The sequence below is a fragment of the Phalacrocorax carbo genome, chromosome 3, assembly GCF_963921805.1.
Source record: "Phalacrocorax carbo chromosome 3, bPhaCar2.1, whole genome shotgun sequence".
Taxonomy (NCBI): domain Eukaryota; kingdom Metazoa; phylum Chordata; class Aves; order Suliformes; family Phalacrocoracidae; genus Phalacrocorax; species Phalacrocorax carbo.
The window spans coordinates 19,530,915-19,546,115 of record NC_087515.1 but is presented as its reverse complement, the minus strand read 5'-3'; the positions used below and the strand labels follow the sequence as shown (position 1 = coordinate 19,546,115).

The window sequence follows — 15,201 nt, the reverse complement described above, 5'->3', positions numbered from 1 at the left end:
CACTTGTTTGCTAACATAACCTCCAGACCACTGTGAGATGTTGGTTATAAGCTATTCATATAAGTTATATGAATAGCTATGGAAGTGTGAGATGTTAATTAATCATCATTGGTTTTAGGCTCCTGGTCCTTTGCTGTGTGACAGCAGAATTTACAGCTCTGTGAGAGCCATGTATAGAGACTGGCCTTCCCCTTCTGTGTCTGGGACTTCTCCTGCCAGCCTCAGGCAAACCCTAGTGCTCACAGCTTACCTGCCTGCTGTGGTGCCACCCTGGCTTTACCCCACTGCTCCCAGGCAAGCACTCCTGCCTGCATACTCATGCCTAGTGCCAGGCTCCCACAGTCAGTATCAGCTGTTGAAAAAGCTTGGTAATGAACTCTAGGGCAGCAGTGCTGTAATAAATTAATCTTCATGAAATCTGATGATCATAAAAAGCAATCCTAACGTGTAGCATCTCTCTCTAACAGCACAGCACCACAGGGGCCTGTGTCTCAGGAACCCTTCATGCTCCCCGTGGTCAGTACATATGGTGAGCTCTACCCAGTTGCTCTTGCAACATTCTGTTTTCCCTGCAATGCTTCAGGGATTCTCTGATGTCTTTAGAAGTGCCCTTGAAAAGGCTGAAGAGAAGTAAGTAAATCTATGCTTTAAATAGGTTGCATTACTGAAAATTACTTGAACGATGAAGCAAAAGAAGAGAGTCTGCAGGTGACTAGTAGATGGCGAAGGACAAAAAATAGGAGGCTGATGTACAGCTCATTGAGCACCTGCGAGTCCTCCGGCTGTGTTGAGCGAAGGGCTGTACTGTTTATTAAGCCCTGTGAACCCTAGCGAGGCAGGTGCAGAAACTAAGCAGTGGAGTTGCAGGGAGGTGATGACGGTCATTTGCATGACTGATTTTTTTCCAGTCCCCATTGTGTAACTGCAGAAATATCAAGCTGTAGTCTCTAGGCCTGCACTGGAATTACAGACAGCTCTTCGCTGGGATGCAGTGGGAGGTGTGGGGGCTGCCTCCTGCTTCTTTTTAGCAAGAGAACATCTCCACAGCTCCCCATACCACCTTCTGCAGAATGACAACCAACATATGATTTGGGTTTGAAATCCTTGCAGCTGATGAAAAAACAATTAAGATCTCATTAAAATTCTCTGTAGAGAGCCAAGAAAAGGAAGATAATGTCAGAGGAAAGGTGATACGTAGGACAGTACGGAGAATTGTCTTAAGTTAAGCCTGTCATTAGGCGGGAGCACAGAAGGTGCTAATTGTACAGTGCATTTCATTCACCCCACAAAGTCTAATTAACACTTTCCCTTCTGCCTTACCCTTCACTGAAACAAATGGATTCAGTATATATGCTCTCTTGTTAAGGCAGGAGTTGTCATATCCTGGATCCATATGTGCAGAAGAATTTTACTGCTGGGTTCCTTCACCTGCTGTCTGTTGAAGAGGAATCATTATTGGTCATGTGAGGGAGTGCTGATTTCATGAATCTCTTTGTGTGTCTTCATCTGTTGCTGTTACAGAAATGATGGACCCGAGATGGGGAAGTATTGGAACAAGCATTGGAAATGGCTTTCAGGTAAGCACATGCTTAAATAATGCCCTAAGTAGGGAAGGACTTACCAGAGATTGCTTTTATCCTGAGGGTGTGCATAGATGTGCTGGCAGGGAGGGACCACAGTGCAAACAAGCACTGCTTGGTCCCATGTGGGCTGCCAGCAGGGGTGCTGAGGATTTTTACTTAAGATTTATTTCCAGGCTGATCCAGCCGTTGACAGAGAAACCAAAGCTCTTGCAACGCGTGGGCTCTGACCTGCTTTGCTGCCCTGAGCACTATCAGTCCTGAGCAATATTATTGTGACAGAGCGACAGCTGCTTTGCAAAGCAAATCTTAGCCTTGCCAGGTCCACTCTGAGAGTTTGCACACAGCTTCCTGGCCTCCCACACTCCTCATGAAATTTAACTAGAGGTGATAGTCTTCACTTCCTTTTAAACTGGAGAAGATATCATTGCATGATACTATGCAGCTGATGCTCTCTATTCCAGTAGTGACTAACTTTCAAGGCTGGGGTGAAGTGATCCATGTCCACATGGCCTTTCTACTTCACAGAAATAATTCAGATTGATTAAAGATTACAAAGCATTCTGACATTCCTGGCTGAAAATGCTATCTCTAAGTCTAACAACAATGATATTTTACATCCTTTGATACTTTTGCAGGAGTCTCTATAAGAGAAGCTATGATTGTACAAGCTAGTGTGCTTGGTATTAACTGAGGTTCTTCATCCCAATTCATGTCAGAGACAGCCCAAAGAAACTCTTACCCTCTCCCTCAGTCTAGGCATCTTCAAAGTTTTGGGAAGTTTGCCTTAGGACACTGTGCTCTTGATGCCTATAAATGGCATCAGTAGATGGCTGGCTCTGAGGCTCATTACAGCTGCGATGCGAATGAGGGAGCTGCAGTTACACAGCCACTCCACTGCCCCGCGACCCCATTGTTTCCATTACACCAGCATGGCTAAAGGGGGGCCTTTCATCACCACAGCAGATTTGTTTCTTGTTGGCATTTTGGGCATAAAAGAGTAGGCAGTTGCAAAATGGCATCTTATTTTCAGCATTGTAGACACCTGCTACCATTTTCATAGCATGTGGGCTCTGAAAGTGCTGAGCCAAATTCCTTCCAAATGTTTTCACGGGCTTTTGAGACAAAGGTTTAAGATGCTGTTGCACCTCTTTGTCCTTTGGCACAGCCTGAGACAGCAGCATCCTGTCCTCAGTCCCACCATTTCCACCGAGGTGTAAGCAGCCTCAGCTGCTGGGGACTGGGGGGCATCTGTACACCCACACCTCAGCCTGTCCTGTCCAGTCCTTGGTTCACCTCTTAGCCCCACAACTAACATTTGTGGGGCTTACTTTGTTTCCATATGCCCCCTTCTGACCCACTATTGCATCCAGTCCAAGTTGGCACATGAGTAATCTCTGACTGAAATTGGGCTTGAGGGAGAAAGGAAAGAGTTCACAGGGCTAAAAAGGCATATGTCAGAAACAAGCTCTCTCAGATTTCTTAAAGCACTGAGGCTATTCCCAACCTAAGCGTGATGAGTTGTACATAGAGTCACTTAGGAAGAGTCGTCTTTGCGCCAGTCTACCTGTGGCTACACAGTCATTACTTGGACTTTGCCCAACCTATTTTTATTCATAGCCTTCTCACCACCCATTTATGAAGCTTATGTTCCTCTGAATGAACCAGAAAGCTAAAAGGTAACCAAATGCTATAATCAAGCAGCGGGAAACAGTGAAGGAGATTCCTTTGGTGCTTTGCTGAAAGCTAAAATGGATACGATTGCTGATGGTGAGAGTAACTGGTGTAGTGGTAGGCCCAGAGGGATGTGTGTGGGTGTGAGCAGGTGGGGTGTTCAGGGGTAAAAGCGTGCAGGCTGCCACTGCAGGAGATGCTTCCTGTCCAGCAATGAAGAAATCCTCTTTTGTTGGGAGCTGTCGGGTTATGGGATTAGTAAATCTTGCAGATTTAGATCATTTTCCTATAGGTCTCCAGAAATTCATAGTGTGGCATAAACAACTAGAGAAGTTCCTAGGCAGGTGAGGAGCAATTACCCATCCCAGTCTCTCCAACTGGCTGAGTGCCTGTCTTGGTTTCATTCCTTCATAAACTGAAACAGCAGATAAAAAATGACGAAACCAAAATCTGTAGGTTAATGATACCAAAAATAGCCATTCTCTTTCCTGTTGGAAAGGTAGGTAATAGTGTTACAAAAAGCTATTGTGGTTTTTGACACAATTCCTGTGCATTTCTGTAAGAGCTGTGAATGCAGCTCAGTCACCAGTGTAGGGGAGGGAGGGTCTCTGTTGGTTTAGAGACAGGAGACCACCAGCTTTCAATGTTTTGGAAGTATCACTGATTTTCACACCCCTAACAAATTTTCTGCTGCTGGGCACCCAAATCCACAGGCCACTTTTAAAACTTGTTTTGTTTTTTCTGGTTGAAGTGGAAGAGATATTTCTAACATGCAGTCCATTCTTACAGGCACATTGACTCGAAAGTTAATCATAGTTCTGGCCCCAGATGGTTGCAGTGCATCTGCTTCTCCATCTGTGGGAGTCTTAAAGGATACTTGATAACTGTCCAAGTGCGTACTTAAAAATTGTATCACATAAAGGCAAAATAACAAGATAGCATAATCTAGAACAATCCCAAAGGAAATAGGGGTGGAATAAATGTTCCAAGTCATCAGCTGTGCCCTATAGATTCCACCTGAAATACAGATTATTGTTTGGCGTGCATGAAGTGTTACTCATAGTAGATGTGTACTGAAGATGTACCTACCTAATTTTATCAGGAAAATGCTACAGAGTATACTTCCTGATTGGCCATGGATAGGAATCGTACAATTAGGTAACATATAAACAAATGTAAGCAAAAAATTTTTCAGCCATATTATGTATTATGTACTGTATTATATATTATACTGTGTTGACACTTGGTGTGGCTGTCCATAAGTAAGCTTGTTTTGCAAATTGGTTTCAAAACAGCCAGCACTCTTTTCCATACCAGAAGCCCTTGATAAGTCAAGAATGGTGCAAACTATTTACAGTTTCCTTCTGTCTTCCCTGTAATCCCAGGCAAGATAAATATAGAAATCTCTAGGGCTGAGATGTGAAACGCAGTATTGATGAGCAAATGTGGAACAGGCCTCACCAAAAATGTCATTAGATCAACTGGTGAATTAAGAGGGAGATGGAGCTAATTGAAATCCTGTTTAGGGGGTGGCTTCTGGGTCCCTTGCAGGCTTGTAGAGAGGCCAAGAAAGATGAGGTCTGAGACTGTGGGAAGTTCCAAATGATACAAAGCTTGATCCAAAGCTCAGTGAAGCTGAAGAAAAGTGCATGAATGTTGCATGTGTTATGGGACTTTCTTTTTTTAAAGAACAATTATGTCAAATGCAGAGCCACAAGAATTCCACTAAACCTTGGTCTTGTTCTGCATGAGGGTTATGGCAGATAGGAGGGAGGAAGGAGTTGCTTTTCCTCTCAAGGTGAATATGATGATCAGGTTAATTTCTGGATCATTCCCCAGAGTCATATCCAAGGGGACAGAGAAGTCATTAAGGCTCTCTACACTGAGTTGCAAAAGATGAAGATAGGGAGCCAGTATGCCATACCTGCCATGAGCAAGCAGACAAAGAATAGAGGGAAACAGGCATGATGCCTTGCCTTATTCTCACCTCATCTGCTCAGAAGAAAGCCATCACAGTCAGCAAACTGCATGTCTGTCACGGGCGCAACACGTTCCCTCTTTTCTGGAACAAGCTGTGAGCACAAAGTGCTGCCATGTAAGTAAAAACCTTTAATGAAGGTTGAACTTTACAGCTACACATATTAAGGCTTTATAATAATACTTTACAAGCAGGAATTGTGTTTTGCTTTGTAATAATAATCATCATCATCATCATCATCAGTGGTACTTGGGAACTGTTCTACCATCACAGAAACTCACTGCTGCAGCCTGGAAAAACCTCTCTTTCTGATCAGACTCAAAGAAGGACTGCTAACCATGTATATGATTGCTGGACAAATGATATGGCAGAAGTCCATAGACCAATAGGCCAAGTAGGAACATGGAAATCAGCAAGTAGTAATACGCTACCCTGGGGTTGAACACCATATGAGACAGCACTGGGTACAAGATGTTAGTGCAAAATGTGTGCGTAATACTGTGAGCAACCCTAAGGGATAAGCATCTTTATTTACAATACTCCTTACAATTAATAATGCCACACTCAGCAATCTTGTATTAAAATTGGAATTTGTTGTTTAACACATTGCTGGGGACTGATTTACGATTCAATTCCAACTCCTAAATGAATTGCAATTATTCTGGCAGTCATTAATTGTGTAAATTGATGTGCAGGAGTTTATCTTACAGGATCCAATCTGGTTTTTATGGCTGCTATTTTATTGCTCCGTGATTGCTCTAGGATTAGCTTTGCTTGCCAATACTTACAAGTTAAAAACAAGTTTTAATATATTTGTTGGCTTAAATATAAGATTGGGGGTGTTGGGTTTTTTTAATTTGTGATTTAGGGACTTTTCCTTTTAATCTTCTTGAGTTTTTTCTATTAATTTCTAATCCAGTTGCTCCAAGTCTGTGGTTTATTGATCTGTTTCATATAAAAGGAATAATAGCAATTTTCCCTGAATAAGCAACAACACTTGGTGATGTGTCTTCTGTTTAGGCAAGAAGGAAGAATCCAAGCAGGAACAGTGCTCCCCAGGGAGGGGGAGAAGTGTCAGCACTGCAACTTCTTAGCACTTCTATCATATCTCAGCCTAATCGAGTTGGGGGACAGGAAGACCTTGGCCTTTGCTAACACTTGTATCTTCCTCCCTCGATTCTCTTTTTTCCTGGAGGGATGCCTCCACTGGGGAGGGTAGCAGTCAGAGCCAGAATCAATATCAGGGATCAAGGAAACCACAGGAAAAGAGGTATTTCTAGTCCGCCTTAGCAGAGTGAGAAGATTGGGATTAGTCGCCCAAGTCAAGGTCAGATGCTCTCTAAGAGAACATTAGAGGCTTTACCTGTGGAGAGGAAAAGATCTAATTAAGCCAAAGGCATACAAACAAATGGAATACATGGAATGGAATACAGCTACCCAGTTTTAAAATGGAGCTGGATCAGATAATCTCAAATATTTCTGGGCACTGTGCCTCTGATAGAACCTGGACTCAATAGCTTGCTCATACTGCGACATGAAGGCTCCCCTGCAGCACAGTGATGTCCTGGCACTTTGTGCAGTTCCCCACCATCCTGCTCAGTCTTATGGTGACAATGTCTGTCAGAAAGGATTACCCAGATCCTACCTTGCAAGGATCTTGGGCCTTTCCAAAGGGCTCTGACATGTCGTGGTCAAGAGTCAACTCGATTTATAGTCAGCCCAAGATGAGGCTGAGAAAATATGGCCGTCAGACGCTGGAGATATTCAACTTCAAAGCACCATTGGGAGCACTTTAGCAGGTAGAACATAGACAGAGCCTGTGATCCCCAATCCTTTGTGAGCTTTGCAGTCCTTACTTTTACAGCAAGCTGATGTTTTGGGTCCTGCTAATTTCCATGTACTTTCCAGTATAAAGACTCTGAACTCAGAGTGTTCAGCAAAGCACATAAATGGCCTTGGGCTTTGCTGAAGCGTGAAAAAATTCAGTCTAGATTTCTGCAATGCTGTATGAGCGTTGCTTTACCCTGTGCCTCCATCCAGCCACCAGCCAAAAATTCTGTAGGAAACAGGATCTTGATGTCAGTGTAGAGTGGTGGGTGATTCCCTTATGATTTGGGGTAAGCTGAAGCTTTGATCATGAAACCTCACAGATTGGAACTGAGGAGAAAGAAGGAGAACATGCAGCGTTCTTTCAAAAGGTTGCAGTTTCTTAATATCTGCTCCCTGGACCCATGTGAAAACCTCGCTATACCACCCAAATGCTTTCCAGAGCTTTTGCTGCATGGAAGCGTCCTCAAGACTGTAATGGAGGCTTTGGCTTATAGTCAAACCTGTTATTTCCAATAATAATGAGCTGATTGATTACAGCCACCAATTTCTGGCTGTTAGAAATGACAAAGAAAAATATTTCAATCGTTTTTCTAATGACAGGATAGAAAACACATAAGCCCTGCCTTTCTGGGACCAAAATTTGGGTTAGGCTAGTCCTGAAAACTAGAGTGTGGAAAATTCTACTTTCAGATACTGAAAAAATGTTTAAAAATATGAAGTCACTGTGTAAAATTTAATAGAGTAAGTGAACATGACCTTAATGGCTCAGAGATACAGGACAAGTCTGTGATATAGTGACTAGTAGCAGTCCTTTGGGTAGGTATTGCTTATCTCACAGTATATTGATGTCTCCACTAGGCCTGAACTTGTTAGACATGACACTTCAATCTCAGAGTAGATTACTGCAGTAGGTTTTTACCTCAGGACATATAAACTTCATCATACTAACTTCACCATAGATAAATTTTCTTGATACATATGAATTCCTTATTGTGTACATCAAAAATTGATCATGACTGGAGTGTCAATAAGCAGAATGCAAGAATGTTTTTTAACTCTTTCCTACTGCTGGTCATGCTTTTTTTCCCCCACATTTCTATATAACTTTTTATAAGGGGAGGGAATGGGTAAGAGTCTCATATTATGCTGAAAGACAAGAGACGTGGCAATATTTGTACTTTGTGATCTAACGTGGTGCAGAATAGCCTTTCAGTATCGAATGGGGCCATAGTCTTTTGCCTTGAGCTGAGGCACACTCAACAAAGGAACTTTGGCATGGCAGAAATTATTCCCACCAGCAGGAGCTGCCTAGGAAACACAGGCTGAGGAAAAGTTTACACAGAGAGAGCAAGAGAGAAAAGAGTGAATTTTAAATGCCTGGAGGAAAAAATATCAAGAAAACAATACGCCTTCCTCTCCTGAAGGCTTAGTCAAGTTTGGCCTGAGCCTTCTGGCTTGAGCAACTTTGGATCCTGCTACCCAAATGACTGGTCATGTGCATTTGTTTCAGAAAAGCTTGCCTCGTTGTAAAGCACTGATGAATGCCTGGCTTCTTTAAAAAAAGACAAAGACTCCGTTTCACCATTGAACTCATTCACTGGTCAAGGTAGTAAAGTGAGTGTGGTTCCAATGAGAGATGAAGGAAGACAGCAAACCATGAATGAGGATGGTAGCAAGGAGGAACCTGGTCATTTTCACTGAGTGTCTTAGAGAGAGTGTAGTTTTTCTGAGGGTGGAGAATGTGAGAAGGCATGGAGGCAGCAAGAGAAGCTAGCCTGTGTAAAAAGTTGAATCCAAATTCTTCTGAGATGAACACAGTGACAGGACAAGAGACACCAAGCACAGGTTGCAATGTGGAAAATTCTCATTTGTTATTAGAAATTATTTTCTCACTGGGAGGGTGGCACAGCACTGGAATTGACGCCCAGAGAATCTGTGGGATCTCCAACCTTGCAGATACCCCAATCTTGACTGGATGAGGCCCTGAACAAACATGACCTCAGCAGGCCCTACTCTGGGCAAGTGGTTGTCCCAAATAACCTACAGAGGTCCCTTCCAGCTTGAATTATTTTGTGACTCTGAGTCAGATCCTATAGCTGATAATGGAAGGACCTTGGCTATCATGCTTGAGGATGGTGCAGTGTAAATCTCTGACTCATGACTAGGTGTATTTCATGACTGTATGTCAAATATTATGGGAAGCCTGACAGCTACTAACTTTTTGACTCTGCAAGGCAAAAAAATACTTGCTGACTCATATCACTAATAAATGCTGGTATTTATCCTGTCCAGCACTGGCAGCTGATCTCTTTCAACTTTTCATGATGCTTTGGACCAGGGCAGGAAATCAGTTCCCTTGAAAATGCCTTTTCCATGCATGCGCTGACCCCAACCTTCAAAGCCTCTGGTTCCCCAGCTGAAACTTGGCCTGCAGGGAAAACGCTTCAAGCAAATGGCAGCTGGATGGATCAAAGTGAATGCTCTGGGCTACACCCTGTTCTTGAGGGATGCTCTGGGGACAAATCTGTCTGTTGGTTCTTCAATGCAATGGTAATGTTCTAGGTTGCAGTGGATGAGTTGATGGATTGCTGTTTACATCAATATTCTCTGCTGGAAAGCAAAATTCAAGCAGCAGATCTGGTATTTTATCTGCTTTATGTAGGAACATCGTCACTGATGCCCATAATCCATACTGTGGTGTGACTGGGACTCTGGTATGTCACATGGTATTTCAGAACTGCGAGTGACAGCTTCAAGTATTAAGCTTAGCTGTAGATGTGTTTAGTTAATCTTATGATATACCTATAACAACTTTTTATAACTGAAGAATGAGAAGTGGACTTCTGATTATCTAGCTAGACAAGTGCCACTAAAAAAGGGGCAGATGTACTTTGGAAAAAATCACCATTTCAGTTATATTCAAAATATATGATTTCATGGAGGTGTGTTTTCCTTTACATTTCCATAGCATAGAAATGAGGTTGGAGGCACTAGCAACATTACCTCAGATTGCTGCAGCAGCTGCTTGTATGTTTGTGCCCCAAAACCATTTTCTTGTCTTGGCATGAATGAGTGCATGTGTGTGCACTGCGTGCAGACTGTTTGATCACTTCTGTCATGCATAGCCTGGCAGAGACATGGTGTTTCCTGCACGAACTGCCATCTCCTCCCAGCTCGTGAGTGAAAGGCTAAACATTAAGCAGAGACTAACAAGATTCCAGTTCTGCAGCACATTTTAATTTTCAGCAGTTTGTATTCTGCCATATACCCAACACTCTCTCCTAAGGGAAAAAAGCAATGTAATTGAATGAAATCTATCCCATGTTAATGTATTCAGTTTCCTTCCATTATTGTATTTGTCAGAGGAACTATTTAGAGAGAAGGCTTTTCACGGTATTGTGTATGGTCCACGGTTTTTTAGTTGGTGTGGGGATTTTTTGATTGTTATTTTTTATTTGTTTTTAAGAAAGCACTATTTTAGAGGACACATTTTCAGAAGCTATTAGATTTCAGCCATTTCAGATACATAGTGAGAAGGGAGGAGGCAGTAAGAACTGAAAAAGATTATTATTTTTCCCATTACCAGCAGGAACATCCTCATCTGAGTCCCATTAGAGAGGTAAATGCCTACATTAATAACACAAACCAATATGTAATCACTACCAGTCTTAATGCTGGGGCTGAATGACCTAATTTAGTAACTCATTTATGCTGTGTTTTAGTAGTGTGGTCTCTCATGTTATCTGAGTAAATAGAACAGATGCAGATGCTTGCCAGAGGTTCAGAGCCTCATAAACTTGTCTCTATGGACTAGCTTGAATATGCCTTATAAATTCACTGGTCTTCACTTACTGGACTCAAGCTGCAAAGCAAGCATGAAAGCTAGAAATGCGATATTTATACTTACAGACCCAGTTGTGGTAACTCAGATTAGTCAAACAACGAGAATGAGCTAGAGAGAGAGAAACAAGAGTAGCACATAAAGCAACTCTTTTATTAATTATTTTCCACTACCTTTACTAAACCTGTCTTCCTTCAGTGTCTGAGACATGGTGAAGAGAGTTATCTCACTATCTTTGTCGTGGCATTTTCAGTCTCTTACAGATATAATGACCTAATTGAGGACAACTAGTTTACAGCTGAACAGGACTTTTGCTCTGTGGTTTGTGTTTCTTTCTGTGGTTACCCCTCAGATTTCTGTATTTTTCCTGTGTGGAGAAATCCATCCCCAGTGAAAGGCACCTGTGTGCTTTGGAGTGTATTTGCTGAGGCTGATGAGCAATAGCTGCTTGTCATCATGTGCATCAATAGTTGTAAATAAAAGCAAATATGCGAGAAAATCCAGTAGCTAATCCAGTTCTCCAAAAACACCTGATGGAAGTAAATAAGGCAAAGCATATCACCCTTCAGCCCCTGCACCAGCGGTGTTTCTCGTGTGAAGGCAGGTAACATTTGTGTCAAGCAAATCCCTGAGCATGCTGTTCCAATCTCACAGCGAAGCAACTGGGCACAGGCCACCAGCAACCTGGATGTCAGCACAGCACCTGTGTGAAAGATAGCTGGGATGCCGGGGAAGGCAGACACTGCAGCATCCTTCTGTGCCCAACTGCAATCACAAAACTTGCCAGGGGAGTGGGACCCACCAAGGGTGACTGTTTTCATCACTGCTTAGCACCAGCTCTTTGCCAGTGGAATTAAATATTACATCTGTCTCAAGACTTGGCTTTTTAACACCGGCAATATAATTTTGTCCTCTTCCAAAATGGGTTGATCTGAAGCCCTAACTTTCAGCTCCTTTTCCATAAGCATATTAATTTTTTTGAGAATTAACTCAGTTTTTTTCCAGTTGCCTTCTTGATTAGTCTAATAAATTTTCCTCCTTCTCTTCCCATCATCAAATACACTTTCCCAGATGATGGGGAGGTTCTTGTCTGGAGGAAGAAGATTCTTCTCTGACACAGAAAAGATTTTAAATGAAGATTTTAAAAGTGCCTGGCAATTTATGTGTTCTCAATATTTCAAGTACTAAGTTTGAAACATTGTAAAGTGACAGCAAATGCTGGGTACCTGCCCTCTGATCCCTGATGCTATTTATTTGAGGTGTTCTAAATTGGTGTACAAGATCATCACTCATTTTTGGCCCAAAATATATCTCAGACATTCACAAATCTCATTCCCAAATCTCATTCTACTTCTGCCCCAGATCAGAAGGTTGGCTAAAAGTTGCCAAGTATGATGTTTAAAACAAACAAACAAACAAACACTTGGATCTTTTTAATTGCTTCCTGTTTTCCGACCTTTTATGGTTCATGTTTTCAGTCTAATTCCTTCCGGCTTTTGGAGAGAGAAGATTTCCTTCCTGCCTTGCTTTCTGACTAACTAGCTAGATCAAGGAATTAAAAAAAAAAAACCTGCACAACTGAAGGACCTTACCTAAATAGGATATATCTGCCTACATCCATCCTGGGTCTGAGCACGGAGCCTAGATCCTATATTCACCTTGACTCTCTACATCCGAGCTAACACCATCAAGTCGCTATACAGGCACGTTGGCAGATCTTCTGTACTTACCTAATGCAAATCATCTTCTCCTGTCTTTCTTCACAGCCTCTCCTGTGATCACGCTCCTGTTGTGCCCAGCTGCTGCTTTTTGTCCAGCTGTTCTTCAGGGCTTTATTGTCTATGTTGGCATCCCATGGTAAAAGGACTGGGGAAGGTAACTGCTATGCTTCACATACAAGGTACGACTCATGTTACTTTTTACCTGTCCTGCTTAATACAATTCACATATTTTCATTTTTTGAGATTTATTATTTACTCTTGCTAGAAACCGAGGGTGTTAATGCAGACTTTGTCACTCCTGAGACATGAACACCCAAATGCGTGGTGAGTTTTTACCAAGCATTCCTTAAAGAACAACTCAATATGAGAAATCCTCTTTCAAACCCCACACAAATCAGCCCTGCCAATCCACTGCAGACTGCAAACAGCCATAGACAGGATTCCAAACAGTTAATTTCAAGTAGCTCATTTTCTCTCATCTCTGTACAAATTCCTGTCATGTTGCATTACATGTAAACAACTGAGAAACTTAATGACATGCCTTTCAGTCAAAAACTAGTACGGCTTTTCAGTCTGAGCAGATTAATTGCAGTTTGTAACAATATAAAGTGATGCAGTCTGATTAAAGTTTCTATTGTTCTTTGGTATAAAATATTTTATGTGAATGTAAAGCCAAGTTTTCTGCTGGCACGGCTTTATTGACTTCTGTGGAAAAATAAAATACTAATGTAAAATCCATAGTGCCTCATTGTTCATGTGCTGTTACAGTAAATAAATGTTATAAGCTTCTGTGAGTTAGATGTGCCAGATCAGATTCCAGACCCTATGGAAATGGCATTGTCAATGAAGTGAGGCAATAGGAATATTTTGCTTTGGAGGAGACACTTCTGAATGGATCTTTTAGCACTTTATGGTTTTGAAGTGGTTTCCAACTTCCATTTCTTTCACTGCCCCTGTCTTCTTCACAATATATTGCTCTTAAAACCTGCTTGTTATTCTCTTTAGTTTCATTCCTAGGTACTCTAGAGTTGTTTTTCTATTCTTGTTACAAGCCTTGCTGTGGTGTTTTGTGGCAATCCTGTAGACCCAAGCCCTGAAGCCCCGCAACACAAATCCTGCTAGTTGCCAACAGGATTAATGTGAGGAACTTCCACAAAACCTCTCTGAATACATCCTCACTGAGCAATATGCCCCTCAACATTTTAGGATGGAATTTTCCTCTTCCTTTTTTTTTGTTTGTTTGTCTCCAACAACTCTTCTCATTTTTTAAAGCAAAACATTGCAGAAAAGATATTCAAGTGGATAATTAATGCTTGGTTTTCTTGGCGGGGACGGAAACCTCTCTGAGGCAGATATACTAATGCATAACTGCTTGGCTCAGTCTTGTCCTTTGAAACATTTTTGGTTTGTTCATCTGTTGTTTTGTATAAAACCAGTTTTCTTCAGTATAGCTTTCTTTTTTTATTTTTCCAGTTTTCGGAATGCCATGATTAGGGGTGATCACTGCTCAGAGAGGTCAGAAGTTGTTTGTGGTGTTTTGAATTCCATGTAACTACCTGGGGGTGGGGTGGTGGTCGGAAGGGAGGGAGGGCCTGAAATGTTTTTTGACAAGTGTGTGGGCTTGCCAATGCAATTGCATCCTGTCTATGCTGCTGGACTAAAACAAAGGTCACAAATATTCTACAGAAACTGCTAACGTATGATTGTTTTGCCTCCTGTTGAGTTATCAGGATTCCAACAGGGTTTCACTTTTACAGGACTAGCAAGTTTTATAGAACAGGAGACATTTTTACTGTAATATTTGCAATATTACATTTCACCATTACAATACTGCCTGACACTGGGGACCAAAGCAAAAGTATTAGATGGAAAAGTACAGGCTGCTTCACTTTGAACTAAAGCTGCATGTTTTGGTATGGGGGACTATGTGGTTCACATCACCAATGGGGCGTGTTACATACAGAACACATTAAACCAGGCTGCAGAACCAGCAATGTTTAAATCAGCATTGTAGAATCCTCAAAAAAAGTGTAAAAATGAGGAAAGAAATCACATTATCTAAATATTGGGTTATTACTTTGATATGTGTAGAAATCCATTCCATAGAAATAGATTCTTTATCCCTGTCCATTTCTGTAAAGCATCCTCTCTATTTTATGTATCCTCTCTGATTGGGTAGAGGCTCTTAGTTTTTGGTGGGAGGGGTTTTGAAAGAGGCTATTTTCACACCACATGTAACAGCATGGTTAGAAGGACAATTACTGCAAACTCTTCCATAGCCGGGTGTGAAGATCACCAACAGCAACAGGAACTGCTATTGCTACCCATGTGGTTTATCACTTGATGGTTGGTTTTTGGTTGTTTTTATTTATTTATTTATTTATCCAACCTATCTGCTGTAAGCCATCAGTCCTTAGGCAAGTACATGGAGTTTCGATCTCAGATTGCATGTTTGCACATAGTTTTTGCTTACTATGAACAACTTCAGATGAAATACTACTTAATTGTTCAAAAATTGTATGCAATTCTAGGACCAATTAATTTCTTTCTGGGTGACTTTAATTAATTAATATAGAG

General features: G+C 41.7%; 1 long non-coding RNA gene across 1 annotated transcript in view; it reads left to right on the top strand.

Moving 5' to 3' along the window:
* LOC135312816 (uncharacterized) overlaps positions 1 to 15,201 on the top strand; it is a 32,480-nt gene that overhangs the window by 16,624 nt on the left and 655 nt on the right. Inside the window, exons 4-6 of the long non-coding RNA XR_010372434.1 lie at positions 1,522 to 1,577; positions 12,670 to 12,803; positions 12,890 to 12,948. This is a non-coding gene — a long non-coding RNA (uncharacterized LOC135312816). The remainder of the gene's footprint in view (positions 1 to 1,521; positions 1,578 to 12,669; positions 12,804 to 12,889; positions 12,949 to 15,201) is intronic.